We start from the raw sequence: 5,367 nt of genomic DNA, 5'->3' as shown, positions 1-5,367 counted from the left end.
TCCCTCCTTCCCTCCTTCCCTCCTGCCTTCTTTTCCCCTCCCTCCCCCTCTCCTCCCTCCCTCCCTTCTCCCTCCCTCCTTTCTTTCCTTCCTTTCCTTCCTTCCTCCCTTCCTTCCTTCCAGCAAATATTTTCTGAGTACCTACTATGTGCCAGGCTCTGGGCTAGGAGCTAAGGACACAGCAATGAAGAAGTATCATGCCCACATTACTAATACCCAGCTGCCAACTAGACAGCTCTACTGGGCTGTTCCCAGGCTCCTTGATTCACCAAGACCCAAATCAAACTCTGCTACCCCCTGCACCATGAAACCCACTCTTTTCCTCTAGGACCCCCGCCAAGATAGTAGCCATTAGCAAAATCAGAAATTCAGGGACATCCTAGACTCCTCTCCTTCACTCTTCACAGAGGCAAGTCCATCCCACCGGTTCTCCCTCTTGCATTCATCTATACCCTCCCCTCTGCACCACCGTCCTGGTTCAGGCCGTTATAATTTCTTGCCTTAATTCCATTCCAGTTTCCCAGCGAGGAGATGGTCAATCTCCGCAGTTCAGCCACATTGTACGCCCTGGATCTTTTTTCCACTCTTCCTGCCGGGCTCTGTGCCCCAGGAGGCTGATTTCCGTGGGCTCTATCACCTGGCCTCCTTTGCTGTCTGGCATCCAGTCACATTTGGCCAACGGGGGAGCTCGCAGGAGATCAGAGGGTGCGGAAGGGTAGCCGAGGTATTGGAGGTGTTCCTATTTTCCCTTGCCCCTCACCAGCCCTGCTCTTTCGCTGCATCCCTGGGGTTCTGGAAGTGGCTGCACTCTTCTGGGCCATGTCTCTGCAGAGTTCGGTAACACTGCTCCCTAACCTCTTCAGCCTCGGAGTGACTGCGCCCACGATAGCTAGACTCCAGGGGCTCCATCAGCCCTTGGTGCACTGAACGCGGCAGAAATCTCAGGAAACAGTCTCTTTATGAAATTACCTTAAATTCTTTTTTTTTTTAGAATTTTTTTAATGTTTATTTCTGAGACAGAGACAGAACATGAGCAGGGGAGGGGCAGAGAGAGCGAGAGAGGGAGACACAGAATCGGAAGCAGGCTCCAGGCTCTGAGCTGTCAGCACAGGGCCCGACGCGGGGCTCGAACTCACAGACCGCGAGATCATGACCTGAGCCGAAGTCGGGCGCTCAACCGACTGAACCACCCAGGTGCCCCAAAATTAGCTTAAATTCTTAAATTCTCCCTTTCATGCCAGAATCTTGACTCACAAGGCATCCCACAGTCAGTAGGATAAATTCCACGTGACACACTATTGGGATTATTCTCCCAGTTGTTTAGCTTCCCTCCTCTGTTACTGGAACCCTAGATGTGCAAGTACTTTGATTTTTTTTTGCCTAAGTTTAAGCAGCTTTCCCAGGAGAGAGGTTTCCCTGGGTCTAGCTTTCTGCTCTTTCAAACAACAATTTATTTATTTTTATTTTTTAAAATATTTATTCATATATTTCTGAGAGAGAGAGAGAGAGAGAGAGAGAGAGAGAGAGAGAGAGGCAGAAAGACAGGGAGAGAGAGAGAATCCCAATTAGGCTCCATGCTGTCAGCACAGAGACCAATGCAGGGCTCAAACTCACAAACTGTGAGATCATGACCCGGAATCAAGAGTGAGATGCTTAACCTAATGAGCCACCCAAGCACCCCTCAAACAGTAATTGAAAAAATTCTTTTTTCCTCTGGGACGCCTGGCTGGCTCAGTCAGTAGAACATGAGACTCTTGATCTTGGGGTCTGTGAGTTCTAGCCCCATGTGGGGCGTAGAGTTTGTCTTTAAAACAAAATTTTTTTTCTGTAATGTTTATTTTTAACACACAGAGTGTGAATACTGGGGTCAATGTTGCCTCCTAGATAGAATCTCTCTAGGTCAGATCCTCGACGTGGGATGGCTGGTCCATGGAAGACGGATCTTTGCAAACGTTTTTGACAGTGGTTTGTTTGGCTGTTCTCGATTTTGTTTTTTCAAGGATTTAGGTAGGATTGTGTGGGAAAGCCTGCGAATCTCTCCTAGTGAAAATTTGTCAAGGCTTCTTCCAGAAAAAGGGAGTCACGGTGCGCCCTCTGGTGGCTGCTTTCTCCACTTACAGGCAAATAGGTCCAGGCCTAAAAGACCCCAAACCCATCAAGGGCTAGAAAAGCCACAGCAAAGGAGGGTTCCGCTCTCGCCGCCGCTGGCTGGGCAGTTTCAAGGCCACTCCCCACCAGCTTGCAAGAGTACTTTTAACACTGTAATGCAAGAGTGACCAAAGGGAGCCTCTTTTCTTTCCTTTTCCTTTTCTTTTCTTTCCTTTTCTTTTCTTTTCTTTTCTTTTCTTTTCTTTTCTTTTCTTTATTTTTTCTTTTCTTTTCTTTCTTTTCTTTTCTTCTTTTCTTTTCTCCTTTTCTTTCCTTTTCTTTTTCTTGGTCTTAAAAAAAAAAGGCCATATGGAGGCATAATTGATGCATAGCAAACCATGCATTAAGTGCCCAGTGGGCGCCCCCGTGTGGCTCAGTATCGTTCCTGTATTTTACCGACACCTCAGTGGGGACTGGGGCCATTCTCCGTCATCGAGCACATCACTGTTTCTGCAGTGAGACTGCAGAACTTTGCACGGTATAAATAAGACCCGTGAATAGCCTCAAATCAATTTCGCACCAAGCGAGTTTGCTTACAAACTCACCAAAAAGAATTTGGTCTTTCAGAGCCTCCTGGATTTCGGAATGATAGACTCAGACTGTATTTCTGTTTTACAGCCGAAGAGGCAGAAATATTAAGTATCGTGTACAAGGCCACCCAAGAAAGCATTCACGCCCTGCGTCGTCCCTGTCTGCCGGCCATGAACCACGTAGTCTCCCAGGGACCGGGGAGCTGGAAGTAAGCAAAACAGACAACCGCTTTCTCTTAGGAAGCTGGTGTTCTCACACAAACACTGTATGTGAGTGTTCACAGCAGCCTTATTCACAACAGCCAAAAAACGGAAATGACCCAACTGTCCAACTGACGAAGGAGAAACAAAATGTGGTCCATCCATACAATGGCGTATTGTTCAGCCATAAAGGGTATGAAGTACTGATACGTGGATGAAACTTGAAAACATCACGCTCACGGAAATTTCTGCTGAGCCAGACACAGAAGGTGTCACCATACGTACTGTGAGACGTAGAGGGTTTTATAAGAAGTGTCCAGAACAGGCAGATTTATACAAAGTGGATTAGTAAGTCGCCTGGGGCGGGGCGATTGGAGGGGAAATGGACGATGATTGCCATAAGGAGGACAGAACGACGGAAATGTCCTAAACTCGACTACAGCCACGAGGGCACCACAGCCCATTAACAAGCTCTCGATAAAGCTGTTGTAAGGAGTGGATGCTCTTGGAGGTGGGGACAGATTAGCACAGACAAAAATGCGGTCAATCCTTCCCAGAAGCCACCACCCTCTGGACACATACAGTTGAAACAGTTCTAGTTTTGCTGAGCACTGGTTTCCTACCTACCCTGCGTCCAGATACTCACCAATCGTTCCGGCCCAGCGTCCACATGCTTTCTATTAGGAGAATAGAAAGCATCTCACTCTGGGATGCATTAGTCAGGGTATTACAGAAAGAGAATGAAAACAATAGAATTGTGTATATATCGAGAGAAAGAGATCTTTTTTTTTTTTTAAGAGTTTTTAACTTTTTAAAAATATTTATCTATTTATGTTGAGAGAGAGGGAGAGAGGGAGCATGAGTGGGAGAGGTGCAGAGAGAGAGAGAATCCCTAGCAGGCTCTGTGCTGATACCACAGAGCCTGATGCAGGGCTCGAACTCACAAACCATGAGATCATGACCTGAGCCCAAATCAAGAGTTGGACGCTTGGGGCGCCTGGGTGGCTGAGTCCGTTAAGCGTCCCACCTCTGCTCAGGTGGTGATCTCATGGTCCGTGAGTTCAAGCCCCGCATCAGGCTCTGTGCTGCCACCATCAGAGCCTGGAGCCCGCTTCAGATTCTGTGTCTCCCTCTGTCGGCCCCTCCCCCCCACTCGTGCTCTGTCTCCATCTCTCAAAAACGAATAAACATTGAAAAGGAAAAACAAAACAAAACAAAAAAAAAGAATTGGATGCTTAACTGAGTCACCCAGGCATCCCTAAGACTTTAAGTAATCTCTACACCTAACATGGGGCCCAAACTCACAACCCTGAGGTCAAGAGTCACTCGCTCCACCGACTGAGACAACCAGGTGCCTCCAAAAGGGATCTGTTTTAAGGTACTGGCTCACATGATTGTAAAGGCTAGCAAGTCCAAAACCTGCAGGGCAGCCCAGCAGGCTGGACACCCAGGAAGGGGGTGCATTTCAAGTTCAAAGACTGTTTGCTCCTGTTGCTCAGGGGAGGTCAGCCTTTTTGTTCTAGTCAAGCCTTCAACTGATTGGATGAGGCCCACCCACATGGAGGACCATCTCTGTACTCAAAGGCTACCGATTTAAATCTCATCCAAAAACACCCCCACAGAAACATACCAAGCTGACACATAAAATTAACCATCCCGGATTCCATCCTGTTTATTCTGAAACTCCACTCTCAATATGGATCTGGAACTTCCCCTTCTGGTTTCCAGAACCCTGCCTCTTCCAAGCGGGGCTCCTCTGGGTGGGTTGCACTCTTATCCGCGCACGCTCCCTGGCCTGGCCAGGGCGCCCACTGCAAGCCCCTCTCCGGCTCAAGCTCTTTCTCCCACTGCCATTCGTGCCCACCGCCCAGCTGGCTGTCCTTCTAGAAGAGCAGGATGGCTCAGAAGCGGCTCCCTTTCCCGGGTTCCCATAACCCCCCTGAAGCTCCAGGGACTGCATCTTCCCATCCCTGAATATGGACCGAATCTACTTTTCTCAGCCGAGCCTTGTGTGTGTGTGGGGGGTGTCTGCTCCCCAGGGCTGTGACCAGAGTAGCAGGATGTCCCCAGCCCCCTTGTGGGGAGTGTGAGGGGCCAGGCAGGAGGAGGGCAGGGCCTCGTGGACCACGGAAGCAGCTTGGGGTCCGTGCCCAGTGCAGGGGGACCACCCCCCGGGGGCGAGGGAAACCTGGAGCTTTTTAGTTAAAGGAGTAACACCCCCTCACAGGCTAATGCAGCCTCGCCCCGGCAGGTGTGTCCCCGCCACGTCGGGCAGGCCGTCTCTAATTCCCCCCCTGACTTGGGCCGAATCACACCAGAATCGAGCAGATTTGTGTGTGAGGTTTTTATAGCTCCTGCTTTTTTACGGCAAGTGGCACTGATTTTCCACACAGTGAGGACATCGCCAATTTTCCTTCACCAAGCGATTGTTTTAAAAAGTTGGTCGTAGGGGCGCCTGGGTGGCTCAGTCGGTTAAGCGGCCGACTTC

This window comes from Panthera uncia, chromosome E3, assembly GCF_023721935.1.
Source record: "Panthera uncia isolate 11264 chromosome E3, Puncia_PCG_1.0, whole genome shotgun sequence".
Taxonomy (NCBI): domain Eukaryota; kingdom Metazoa; phylum Chordata; class Mammalia; order Carnivora; family Felidae; genus Panthera; species Panthera uncia.
The sequence above is the reverse complement of the archived record's forward strand: the minus strand, read 5'-3'. Positions refer to the sequence as shown.